Source organism: Scyliorhinus torazame, chromosome 5, assembly GCF_047496885.1.
Source record: "Scyliorhinus torazame isolate Kashiwa2021f chromosome 5, sScyTor2.1, whole genome shotgun sequence".
NCBI classification, from domain to species: Eukaryota; Metazoa; Chordata; class Chondrichthyes; order Carcharhiniformes; family Scyliorhinidae; genus Scyliorhinus; species Scyliorhinus torazame.
In genome coordinates, this window is record NC_092711.1 from 144378580 (window position 1) to 144392784 (window position 14205).

General features: G+C 47.7%; 1 protein-coding gene across 1 annotated transcript in view; it reads left to right on the plus strand.

Moving 5' to 3' along the window:
- Positions 1-14205, plus strand: part of LOC140417949 (uncharacterized) — a 226069-nt gene that overhangs the window by 113471 nt on the left and 98393 nt on the right. The window lies entirely within an intron of this gene.

Below are 14205 nucleotides of genomic sequence, written 5' to 3' on the forward strand. Positions count from 1 at the left end.
GTTTATGTGAACATGCGAGCTAATGTTTGGGGTTTGGTGGGAGGATGGGATCGTTGTTATTGATATGGGGATTGACATATTTGTTACTGATTATTGTTGGGTGTAAATTTGGGAGAAAATGTGAGAAAAGAGGAGAATAAAAAAATATTTTTTTTAAAACTGACTCTCAACATTTTTTTATCACCCAAATGTACTGGGGAGTTAAAATTGGATTGCTGCCAAACTCGTCTTATCTTTGTTTTGGAACAGACTGACCTAAACATGGGTTACTTACTTTCAAACCTGTCTCTTAAATCCAAGCGGTTGGAATTTTATTTAAATCAGTTTCACATTGGATGAAGTTTAGTTTCCTATCCAAACTAATTGTAAACATAGAACTAAACACAATAAAAAACCTCTTATTAGCATCTCAAATGGAACAGTAAATTCATTTGTTACATTTTTAACTAAAACTGTTGCTAACTCGCCAGGACAAGGGAGGGGAGAATATATGACTGTAATGTTTAGGGCAGCCTCCCCCTTGGTAATCGCAGGAGGAGCTGTACTTGTCCTTATCTACTTGCTCTGAAAGGCCTTGGTTTAAAGTTTGCAGAAATGCTTTTTCACAGACGGAGTTTTCCTTTGAGACACAAGCCTGTATTTCGTTTCCAGCTGTCCAGCTGAATGGTTTCATTTTATCGCTCAGTTTCCTGTGTCTTCAGGCAGGTAAAGTGACACCATTGCTATTCCTCAGCAAATTTGTGTTCCTTCAGGATTAGTCTTACCCTGTGGGTTTACTAAATGTCTCTCCTTTTCCTTCAGTTCTCAGTATCTATTGGTTCTGGCCACAGGGAGATGAGGCTCAGTATCCTCGGCCCAAGGGCGATTGGTGATTGTGTTTTATCCACTGAGGCGGCCCCACCCTATCTGCCCAACTGTGTTGCTGCACACTGCAGCCACCGGCTGGACTGGATTGTCTCATTCCTTTGTCTGATTCTTCACTAAATATAGGCTGCTCAGAATTATTATCCCTTTTGTTCTCTATCCTTCTTCTGACCCATCCACCAGCTTTCCTGTCCCCCAGCCGTAAGGTGTGGGTCCCAACCATCTTTCTGCATTAACTGAGATTGATGTTCCGCTGTGAACCCTGTGATGGAGCTCACGGCTCCTCAATCAGAACCCGGAACATTCTTTCTTTTTGAATTTGGCAATATTTATTTATTTATTTTCTGATGCGATGGAGAAAGAAATCTAACAAATAGACAAAGGGAAAGAAAATGCAGTGAACTATGCGGCTTCAACTAGACACTCGAGTGAGCATTGGCCCACTTGCATGGCTTCAACAACCTGTGCAGCTTCAACCAGACGCTCGAGTGAACGTTGGCCCATCTCCGCGGCTTCAAATCCGGCAGTCACGTTAGCGTGGCTTCAACCAGAATGGTCCGCCTGCGTTCATTCCCTGGTGCGCGGTTTCAGATAGACACGTGAATGAGTGTCAGTCACGCCTGTGCAGCTTCGTCGACGTTGGTCACGGCCAGACATAGTGTTAGAGTTAGGAGGGCCAGGCACGTCGAGGATCACCGAGGGTACTGGGCGCAGGGGTGGGGGGGGGGGGGCACCACGCCACCAGGAGTGGGATAATGTACAGCACAATAGATACCTCTTTGCACAAACATTATGACATTATGATGCCTCTGTCACTTTCTTCTGCAATGCAGGCTGACCCCCGGTCCCTTTGCCCATCTCTCCAGGCATCCACCCCCCCCCCCCCCCCCCCGTTCCCCCCCCATCACCTGACGTGGCACCCACCCACTCTCTGGCCGTGGACGTCCCTGAGGCTCTGTCCCATCCCCTGGGTGTGCGGATGCTGCGTGTATGCTCTTGTCCCCCGCAGTGTTCAGGTGCAGTGTTCAGGCATCAAGGTTTGATTGCAATGCTAGGCAATGACTCCCACATGCTACAAGGCCTGCCCACCCACGGGAATCCACTTGGCATCTGTGAAGGGCTCACTTTAAGGGCTCACAATTGCCAATTCCCTATCAGCAATAGCCTTCAGCCACATAGCTAGAGGCCTCAGCAGTCAGTGGGGGTTACGGGTGGCGGTTGGGGCAGATGGGCAGGGACAAGGGTTGCCCCCGGAACTGGAACACATGATCCAGGGGTTGGCATGGTGGTGCCCGAGTGGTTGCCACCCCCAGAGTCTCCCCCTCCCCCAAATACTGGGGCAGCATGCCCAGTGCCCCCGGGCTCTTTGCCTGTGAGCAAAGATGGCGACTCACCTCCTCGGCTCACCACAGGAATTCTTCTGCCTGGTTCAAGCTTTTCAAAAGAAATACTAATCACCGCCAGTGTGAGCGCTTGCTGGGGAGGCCGCTGAATGACGGGAGGCCATTGGATCTGGGGTAGCTCTCGTTAATTGTATGGAAATGGAGCTGAAGAGGTGATAATTGGTTTCTCACCTCGCTACGGCGAGATCCTGATTTCACCAAGGGGAACGGGCCGGTTGCATCGCAAACTGTTTGGCGCCTGGCGCGGATCTCGTTTTTGGCATTTCCCGCTATTCAGCGACCTCGTTACTCTTGCTCGAGAGCGCAACGAGGCCGGAGAATCGGGCCCATAGTCTATAGTGTCAGCCGTGGCTCAGTGGGCAGCTCTCTCACCTCTGAATCAGAAGGTTGTGGGATCAAATCCCAGTCCAGAGACCTGAGGACAAAAATCACATCCAACATTCCTGGTCCCAGCACTGAGGGAGTGCTGCTCTGTCAGAACAGCCTTCTTTCAAATAAGATGTTAAACTGAGGCCCTGTCACCCCCTCTCAGGTGGATGTAAAAGTTCCCACAGCCACTATTTTGAAGAAGAGCAGGGGAGTTATCCCTGGTGTCCTGGTCAATATTTATCCCTCAATCAACATCACTAAAAACAGATCATCTGCTCATTATCATTTGCTGTTTGTGGGATCTTTGGACACTAAGGGGCAATTTAGCGTGGCCAATCCATCTAACCTTTGCACAACTTTGGACTGTGGGAGGAAACTGGAGCACCCGGAGGAAACTCATGCAGACACAGGGAGAACATACAAACTCCACACATCTCTCATTACTTTAGACATGAATACAACAGAACTGTTTCTTACTATCCCCTTATCTGATTCTATACAATCCCTTATTCATGGTTTCAAATGTTGAGGCTAATCAGAGTTTGAAGGTCTCTCTTGCCAGTACATTTATCCTCATTGCACATTCTTTACAGACACAGAAAGTAAGCATTACAGTTTTACAGCAATTAAAACTGTCTTTTAACATAACAATTGATTCATTAACTGTAACTCAATTAAAGCTCACTACTTATTCAATCATCTATTTCTGACAGGTTGCTAACTAATACAGTAATCTTCAATTGATACAGTTGGTTAATACAAGATACAGTAGTTCAAAAAGACAGTTTTGTAGAATACAATAGCTTACTTTCTTACTAATTTTGATCGGATGGACCAATGAATCTTATTCTTGAGCCAGATTTTGGCAGTATATGATGACCAGTAGCTTTTCAAAATTTTGGAATGAGTAGTTTAAACAATTTCCACTACTTCAGCAGTTTCTGGAAACATTTTGATTTATACAGTATTCATTTTTAATTAGAAGTCCACTCATGTGCTAGAGTTTAACATAATAAGAACATAAGAACTAGGTGCAGGAGTAGGCCATCTGGCCCCTCGAGCCTGCTCCACCATTCAATGAGATCATGACTGATCTTTTGTGGACTCAGCTCCACTTTCCGGCCCGAACACCATAACCCTTAATCCCTTTATTCTTCAAAAAACTATCTATCTTTATCTTAAAAACATTTAATGAAGGAGCCTCTACTGCTTCACTGGGCAAGGTATTCCATAGATTCACAACCCTTTGGGTGAAGAAGTTCCTCCTAAACTCAGTCCTAAATCTACTTCCCCTTATTTTGAGGCTATGCCTCCTAGTTCTGCTCTCACCCACCAGTGGAAACAACCTGCCCGCATCTATCCTATCTATTCCCTTCATAATCTTATGTGTTTCTATAAGATCCCCCCTCATCCTTCTAAATTCCAACGAATACAGTCCCAGTCTACTCAACCTCTCCTCGTAATCCAACCCCTTCAGCTCTGGGATTAACCTAGTGAATCTCCTCTGCACACCCTCCAGTGCCAGTACGTCCTTTCTCAAGAAAGGAGACCAAAACGGAACACAATACTCCAGGTGTGGCCTCACTAACACCTTATACAATTGCAGCAGAACCTCCCTAGTCTTAAATTCCATCCCTCTAGCAATGAAGGACAAAATTCCATTTGCCTTCTTAATCACCTGTTGCACCAGTAAACCAACGTTTTGCGACTCGTGCACTAGCACACCCAGGTCTCTCTGCACAGCAGCATGTTTTAATATTTTATCATTTAAATAATAATCCCTTTTGCTGTTATTCCTACCAAAATGGATAACCTCACATTTGTCAACATTGTATTCCATCTGCCAGATCCTAGCCCATTCACTTAGCCTATCCAAATCCCTCTGCAGACTTCCAGTATCCTCTGCACATTTTGCTTGGCTTTTGACCTTGTTACTTATAACAGTGAAGATGGATGAAGATGATTTTTTAATTAAATTTTGTTACTAAGGCATACCTATCGTTCCCCACATGACAGCAGTGACTACACTTCAAAAGCACTTCACTGGATGTAAAATGTGTTAGGAGATCCTGTGGTCATGAAAGGTGATATAGAAATGTAATTTCATTTTAGAAATAGTCCCCAGACTTGGACATATCATACTCGGCCCACTCACCATGATCATGAATAAAGATTGAGTTTTAGTTTTATGTAATAACCATGCCTTTAACTCCATTTCAAATACCTTGTGAAAAACCAAACACAGGATATTGTGAAATTATTTAATTTAAAACAGAACAAGTTATTCTGATTTGAGAGTCACAGTCTGACAACTGTGCAGGAAGTAAATTCAACTATAGCTTTCAAAATGGAACTGCACAAAATCTGGAAAGAAATATAAACTTTCCGGGTACTGGGATTAATTAGATAGTTAATTCAAAGAGACAGAATGGGAATGATGGGCAGAATGGCCTTCTTCGCTCTCTGAAACCAATTTGCATTCAAAGAAATTGGTAAACATCTGGAGCCCATTCCCTACGATGGGGGTAGAAGCAGAGATGATGGAATGCTTCCAAAAGGAAATTGGATGGGGACCTGAGGGAAATAAAACAACAGGGATAGAACAAGGCGATGGTTAGATCTACAGAGAGCCAGCATGGACTCAATGGGCCCATTGGCCCCATTCCCAACCCTAATTCCTGTTTGATCTAAAAAGAGAAAATTCAGATGCTCCAGTCTCTCCAACTCACTGGAGTCACTCATCCCTGTTCCCATTCTTGTAAATCTCCTCTGCACCCTCTCTTTTCCTCTTCACATTCCTATAGCAGCTTTTCCAGTCAGTTTTTATGTTTCTCACCAGTTTGCTCTCATATTCTATTTCCTCTTTATCAGTTTCTTGATCCTCCTTTGCTGAATTCTAAAACAAGTTCCCAATCCTCAGGCTTACTACTACTTAATTTTCCTTGTTAGCAACGGTTGTATCACTTTTCCTGTTGGATTTCTGTTCCCGAAAGGAATCTATAGTTGGTGTATATATGAGAAATGAGAGGCGCCAAAGTTCCCGGGTGGGGGGCGGGCGGCGGCGGGCGGGGGAAGAGAAATAGAGGGGGAGAGATAGAGAGCGAGGGCCTCGTGCGAGGAGCAATGTTGAGAAGGTGGACCCTTCATGGATAACCTCAGCTAGTACGACAGTTGAACTGCTTTTGGAGTCACTGCATCATGAATCAGCCATCCAGCCAACTGAGCTAACTGACCCCCCTAGTAGATATATAATTCCTTAAATATTAGCCATTGCCTGTCTCTCTATCATACCATTTTCTGTGGTTTCCCAGTCCACCTCAGACAACTTGCCCCTCATACCCTGATGGTGTTTCTCACAGAAGAAAATTAAACAAAAACATGTAACCACAAGGGCCCATCTTCATGGCAATGTGGTATGATTTGGGAGGATCCAAACATAAATGCAAACTAAATATCGGCTCAATTCCAAACACCCCTTCACTCTGATCCTTGTGAAATTTGAAACAAGGAATTTGCAACAAGGCTCAAAGAGCGTCAGGTGAACGGTTTCTCCCTGGTGTGCACTCGCTGATGTGTCCGTAAGGTAGATGAATCACTGAATCCCTTCCCACACACCGTGCATATGAATGGCCTCCCTCCAGTGTGAACTTGCTGGTGTCTCCGCAGGCTGGATAACTGAGTGAACCCCTTCCCACACTGAGAACAGGTGAACGGCCTCCCCCCCCAGTGTGAACTCACTGATGTGACGGCAGGTTAGATAACTGAGTGAATCCCTTCTCACACTGAGAGCAGGTGAACGGCTTCTCCCCAGAGTGAACTCGCTGGTGTTTCTTCAGGCTGGATAACTCCGTGAATCCCTTCACACTGAGAGCAGGTAAATGGCCTCTCCCCAGTGTGACTGCGTCAATGAATCTCCAGCTGAGATGGGATTGTGTATCCATTCCCACAATCCCCACATTTCCACGGTTTCTCCATGTTTTGGGTTTCCTCGTGTCTTTCCAGGTCAGAAAAACAATTAGTTGAAGCCTTGACCACACACAAACTGGTGAAGGGCTGGTTTAGCTCAGTGGCTAGACAGCTGGTTTGTGATGCAGAACAAGGCCAGCGGGTTCAATTCCCGTACCAGCTTGCCCAAACAGGCGCTGGAATGTGGCGACGAGGGGCTTTTCACAGTAACTTCATACTTGTGACAATAAAAGATTATTATTAACATGTGTATGGTTTCTCCCCGCTGTGAATGGTGTGATGTTTTTTTCAGGCAGTGTAACTGGTTAAAGCTCTTTCCACAGTCAATGCTCTGGAACACACTCACACGGGTGTGTGTGTCTTGGTGCTTTTCCAGTCACACTGATGATTAAAATCTTTTGAAGCTGACAGATTGGGCAAGCATTACTCCTTCGAAATTCAAAGGCCGATGATACTCAGATCCCAAGGAGTGACTCTGTAAGACCGAGACGTGACAATTGAGATTTCTGTCTGTAATTCCTCCTCTTGTAATATCTGTAAAAGGAGTTTACAAAAGCCAACACTCAGTACAGGATAGAAATTCAGATCAGAGAATTCTAGTTTCTATGGAACATTCCTTCCTCTCATTCCCCAATACCTCGTCTCCTCGGGATTCACGGCCTAGTCTCCAGGGAGTGGACTCAAAGGAATGGAGTGTCGGAGCTGTGAGGACAAAAACCTTACCTTGGGGATTCACAGCCGAGTCTCCAGGGAGCGGACTCGGAGGGGCAGGGTATCGGAGCAGTGACTGTAGGAAGGATGAGCTGGCTGACCACTGCACCCTGGTACAGGAGGCCATTCAAGCGGGGGGAGGAAGTGGTAGTTGTCGGGGATTCTATAATTAGGGGAACTGATAACATCCTTTGGAAGCAGGACCGAGAGTCCCACATGGTATGTTGCCTGCCCGGTGCCAGGGTGAGGGGCATTTCCAACCGGCTTGAAAGGATATTGGGGAGGGAGGGGGAGGATCCAGTTGTTGGGGTCCACGTTGGGACAAACAACATTAGCAAGACTCGGAAAGAGGACCTGTTTGGGGAAAATCAGGAACTAGGAACAAAATTAAAGAACAGGGGCGTCATTCTCCGACCCCCAGCGGGTCGGAGAATGGCCGTTGGCCGCCGTGAATCCCGCCCCTGCCAGTTGCCGAAGTCTCCGGTACCGGAGATTGGGTGGGGGCAGGAATCGGGCCGCGCCGGTTGGCGGGCCCCCCCGCTCAATTCTCCGGCCTGGATGGGCCGAAGTCCCGCCGAGAAATTGCCTGTCCCGCCGGCGTAAATTAAAGTAGGTATTTACTGTCGGGACAAGGCGGCGTGGGCGGGCTCCGGGGTCCTGGGGGGGGGGGGCGATCTGACCCCGGGGGGTGCCCCCATGGTGGCCTGGCCCGCGATCGGGGCCCACCGATCCGCGGGCGGGCCTGTGCCGTGGGGGCACTCTTTCCCTTCCGCCACGGTCCCCACCATGGCGGAGGCGGAAGAGACTCTCCCCACTGCGCATGCGAGCGAAATTGTCAGCGGCCGCTGACACTCTCGCGCATGCGCCGCCCGGGGATGTCATTTCCCTGCCAGCTGGCGGGGCACCAAACGCCGTTTCCGCCAGCTGGCGGGGCGGAAATCCCTCCGCCGCCGGCCTAGCCCCTCAATGTCGGGGCTCGGCCCCCAAAGATGCGGAGCATTCCGCACCTTTGGGGCGGCGCGATGCCCGTCTGATTGGCGCCGTTTTGGGCGCCAGTCTGGGGGGGCGCACTCCCGATTTCTGCCCCGCAGAATCTCCGGTGCCGGAGAATTCGGCGGCCGTCGGGGACAGGATTCATTCCGCCCCCCAGCGAATCTCCGACCCGGCGGGGGGGGTCGGCGAATCCCGCCCATAATCTCTGGATTATTACCCGAGCCATGTGTAATTTGACACAGGGATGAGAAAATTACGGAAGTAAACACGTGGCTAAAGGAGTGGTGCGGGAAAGAGGGCTTCCATTTCATGGGGCACTGCTACCAGTATTGGGACAGGAGGGATCTGTACCTTTGGGACAGTCTCCACCTGAACCGATCTGGGGCCAGTGTCCTCGTGGAAAGGATAAATAGGGAGGTCACAAGGATTTTAAACTAACAAATGGTGGGGGAAGGGAATGCCTCAGGGGAACTCAAAACAGTTCCAAAGGCAAGTAGCTGGATGGTCTGGACTGGCTACCAAATATACCGGTTATAAAGTTTACAGGAGGGACAGAGAATATGGCAGAGGGGGTGGAGTAGCCTTACTGATTAGAAATACTATCACTTCAATGGTGAGGATTTGGATTTGTTAATTGTCACGTGTATCGAGATACAGTGAAAAGTATTGTTCTGTGTACAGTTCTGACAGATCATTCCATACATGAGAATACACAGGGCAAACATCAATACACAATGTAAATACATAGACACAGGCATCGGGTGAAGCATACAGGAGTGTAGCACTACTCAGTGGAGGGGATGTGTGAAGAGATCAGGTCAGTCCATAAGAGGGTCATTTGGGAGTCTGGTAACAGACGCTGTTTTTGAATCTGTTAGTGCGCGTTCTCTTTTGTATCTCTTGCCCGTTGGAAGAGTGAGTAAGCCGGGTGGTAGGGGTCTTTGATTATGCTGCCCACTTTCTCAAAGCAGCGGGAGGTGTAGACAGAATCAATGGATGGGATGCGGGATTGTGTGATGGACTGAGCTGCGTTCACGACTCTCTGTAGTTTCTTATGATCTTGGGCCGAGCAGTTGCCATACCAGGTTGTGATGCAGCCAGATAGGATACTTTCTATGGTGCATCTGTAAAAGTTGGTAAGAGTCAATGTGGACATGCCGAATTTCCTTAGTTTCCTGAGAAAGTATAGGCACTGTTGTGCTTTCTTGTTCGTAGTGCCGATGTGGGTGGACTAGGACAGATTGTTGGTGATGTGCACACTAGGAATTTAAAGCTGTAGTTAATGAATAAGAGTCTGATGTAGGAGTCCTTGTTGTCGAGATGCTCCAGGGATGAGTGTAGGGCATGGGAGATTGTGTCTGCTGTGGAGGATATAATGAGAGGAATGCATCCAGCATAGAAAACACACGCAGACACGGGGAGAACATGCAGATTCTGCATAGTGACCCAAGCCGGGAATCAAACCTCGGACCCTGGAGCTGTGAAGCAACAGTGCTAACCACTGTGCTACCATTCCGCCTGCGTGGGTTTCCTCCAGGTGTTCCGGTTCCTCCCACAATTCCTGAAAGATGTGCTGTTAGGTAATTTGGACATTCTGAATTCTCCCTCTGTGTACCCGAACAGGCGCCAGAATGTGGCGACGAGGGGATTTTCTCAGTAACTTCATCGCAGCGTTAATGTAAGCCTATTTGTGACAATAAATATTATTATTATGAAAAAGAAGCCAACGGTGACCGAAAACTTTCCCGCAGCAGCTTCATTTCATCCCAAAGTAAAAGTAACTAAACAGGAGCATTCGAAAAATAAACCACCAGAAATGGTCACAGAACCCGAGGAAATTCTATGATCTATTATCTATGAACCTAATAATTTTGTAACTGATTCAGAATCCTCGGAATTCTGTCACGACTCTGGTGGAGAGATTAGAATCATCGAATTTACAGTGCAGAAGGAGGCCATTCGGCCCATCGAGTCTGCACCGGCTCTTGGAAAGAGCACCCTACCCAAGGTCCACACTTCCACCCTATCCCCATAACCCAGTAACCCCACCCAACACTAAGGGCAATTTTGGACACTAAGGGCAATTTAGCCTGGCCAATCCACCTAACCTGCACACCTTTGGACTGTGGGAGGAAACCGGAGCACCCAGAGAAAACCCACATACACACGGGGAGAATGTGCAGACTCCGCACAGACAGTGAGCCAGTGGGGAACCGAACCTGCTACCGTGCTGCCCAAGTCAGGAGGGGAGACACTCCAAAAGAAAAAAAACAGTTGCGAAGGACTCACGGCGTACGGTTAGCCCCTTTAAAGTCAAAACGGTCTAAGACCGAGTCAGTAAGAACAGTTTCTTCGGACGGGGAACAAAGAGTTACCTGAGGCAAGAATGTCCAATGGAAGCCCATGAAGCAGCTGATCCGGAAAATATTGATAGATGGTCTAAAGAATGACCTAATCCCAAGAAAGGAGGAATGGGAACATGGGAAGGGCTTGAGCGAATACGACATATTTACAATCTCCACCCATTGGACGGAGTCCAGGTTTTGTCAGCAATGAACCCGAGACTGGACAGCGGCCAGCTTTCCAGGGATGTTAAAGAAGCATGAGGGACCGACGAACAACAGTTAGAAGAGGGGTGGACTGTAGTTAAGCAGTGGCTGTTAAAATACAACCCACCGGGCAAGGGGGCCTCCACGCTGGCCGGTTTAAGCCGGCCAGTGAATGGGAGTGAGGTGGGAGGAGGGGCTGCGGCCATCGGAGCCTGACAGAACAGGGTCCGAGTGGTCTAGCCGGGGTGGAAAGTTGGGGGGAGGGAACCGAGGTTGGGGGAGGGAATCGAGGTTGGGAGGAGGAGTTTTACAAGAGGCATTGGACGGGAGGAGCTGGAGATTGGGGGGGGGGGGTACAACTTTGGGGTATCATGTACGGTACTCTCTTAGAGGCTGGATGCCGTTGGTTGGGGGGGTGGGTGGGTGGAGAGCCGTGTAGATTAAGGGTGACTACGGGTAATCCCTGATTCCTTTTTATCATTTGTTTATGTAAACATGCGGGTTGAGGTTTGGGGGTTGGTGGGCGGATGGGATCGTTGTTATTATGGGGATTGACATATCTTGTTGATTATTGTTTATTGTTGATGGGTGTAAATGTGGGAGAAAACGTGAAAAAGGAGGAGAATATAAAAAATAAAAATACAACCCACCAAAAACTGACTGGACAAAGGTCACCGCTTGTATTCAGAAGAAGACAGAGGAAGTAACAGAATCTGAAGAAACGTTTAGGAAAGTATGGAAGGAGCACTCAGGAATGGAAATGCCGGAAGGGCAGGAGACTTCGGACACAAGTATTTTTGGCTGTTGAAGGCTGTCTTTGTTGCTGGTTTGCGAACAGATTTGTCTAATACATTAAAACTGGTGCTTCCTGAGTGGGAACGAGTATCAATGACATACGTGATATTAATAGGTCGATGAATTTTAAATTGACCGGGATATCGGAACTAAGATTCACGCTCTCCAGACTGGGTTACAGCCTAAATATTTACCATTTCAGTCAACAACAAATGCCCTATCTAATTCAAATACTCCATGGGAGCCGAAACCACCACGGGTAAAATGCCAGAATTGTGGAAAGGACGGGCATCGGGCCAAGTCATGCCGGATGAAATGATAGAGACTCAGCAGTCAATATTGATGAGAAGATACGGGGTAACATATGGGACTATGGCTGGTGAAATTTTGATTTGCAATAAAAGGAAGGAGGCCCGGTTGAAAATACTACCAGCCTTCATTTGACACCTAGTCTTAGACACAGGTTTGATCCTACTATATTCCCTATGTGCCTAAAGTGCCTGGCAGTCGAGGGTGATGACATACATTCTCCATGGAACTGCATCAAGATTCAATCCTATTGGTCAAATGTAGTCAGGGAACTGGAGAGAATTTTTGATAGAGCCTGACCCTGTATTCCTGATCCTGTGTCTCCCAAATGGGGAAATCACCGATTCTAATGAAAAAAGGCGATTATAATATCCCGATGTTTGTCACTGGTAAAAATATCCTCGCTCCTGGATTAGCAGCAACTTCCCCTCCATCCAAAACTGGCATGGGCTGATTATGGAATGCGTTCCCACGGAATTTTTAACATCTGTTCTCCATTCTAAGTCTTATGTTTTTTATAAAGTATGGGACCTCCGACCTCAAAGGCATCAGCTCCAATTCGCCTGACTTGCTTCTCCTGGACTTTCCATGAGTGAATTCAATTTGACTGATTCATTTGAACATGACCATGTTGTTAGTATGTTTTGCAATACTCTGAGTGTGCAACTGGCATTGTTATCCTTACCCTCTTTCTTCACTCACTGGGTGCGATCCAGTGGCCATGCTGCACTGGCAAAGCAGCTCGCCGCGTCGCAGCATGGCCGATGAAACTGGGGAGACCCCGCTCCTGGAATCTACTCGGTTTGTTACGCCTCGCGAGATTCAACGCGATCTCGCGAGACGTTGTGCTGTAAATATCACCCATTGTGGGTGGGACTACATTTTGGCAAATCTGCATATTAGAGCGAGGCAGTTAGCCCCACTCTAATGTGCATGTTCCCCAGGTACCTGAGGCTTTGGGATTCATTCCCTTCACCTCAGGGAACTTGGGCGAGCGCCATTCAGCACTGATCCCCGCAAACAGGGGCGAAACAGAATGGCACTCACGGGGGTCTCCCAGAGGATCGGAGGCCTACAAATTGCATGCCCTTTGAGCAGGGTGGTGCCCTGGCACTGCTGGTGCCACCTGGGCACCCTGGCAGTGTCAGCCTGGCCCTTGGCAGTGCCACTTGGGTGCTGGCCTGGCACTGCCAGGCTGGCATTTTTTGCATATGCATGTGATCGGGCAGGGTGTGCACAGTGTGTGTCTTGAGAGAGGTTCGGGTGGCTGGCGACCCTTCCATAGTGCGATCGGGCTGGAGGGGGTGGGGTCGGGAGGTCAGGGCTCGCTTCTGGAGCCTTGGAGATTGAGACATCATTTAAAAATGGCCTCACCATCTCTCGCTAAACTGGGGAGTTCCAGCCAGCGAAGCTCCTCACAGTAGAAAACGGGCTAAGTGCAGCCTTGGCTGTGCGTCCCCATTCCGGTCCGCTATACAATGCGTGTCACGTTGAATAGCCATGTGTTTCTCAGCGCTGAGAGTGGCATGAAACACGCAGCTAAACGTGCTCGCTAGGGGACTTTGTTTCCTCTTCGGAAAATCGCGCCGACGATGTTAACTTGTTATCTGGTTGTTCTATTGACCCGGCATTTCATCTAGAGGCCCAGTTCCCTTAAATATCCTGTTCTGAATTAATTCTGCAATATGTTGTTGTATTGTTGCTGGCAATATCTCTTGTTCTGCTCTGTACCCATTTTCCACCAATTTTACTGTTACTCTGTTGTGGTTATGCTTAAAAAAATGTTTTAAAAAAATATAATAATAAACAGATTTAAAACAATCTGTCCAATTTATCCGTAAAAAACATTCAATGACCCTCCCTGCCTCCACTGGTCACTATGGATAAGAATTCCAGAGACTAACGACCTTCTGAGGGAAGAGATGACTGGGAATATATAACATAGCTACAGAACAATATTACAAGACAAGAAATGATAATAAACCAAAGAGAAAATGCTGGAAAATCTCAGCAGGTCTGGCAGCATCTGTAGGGAGTGAAAAGAGCTAACGTTGAGTCCAGATGACCCTTTGTCAAAGCTAAAAGACAGAGAAAGTGGGAAATATTTATATTGTGGAGTGAGAATGAAAGATGAGTCATAGCCACAGAAACCAAGGGAAACGGGGTGCTAATAGCCACAGAAAGCAAGGGGAAAGAGTGCTAATGTCAGTCCCCAGAGAACAAAAGGTGTGAAAGGCCAAACTGCA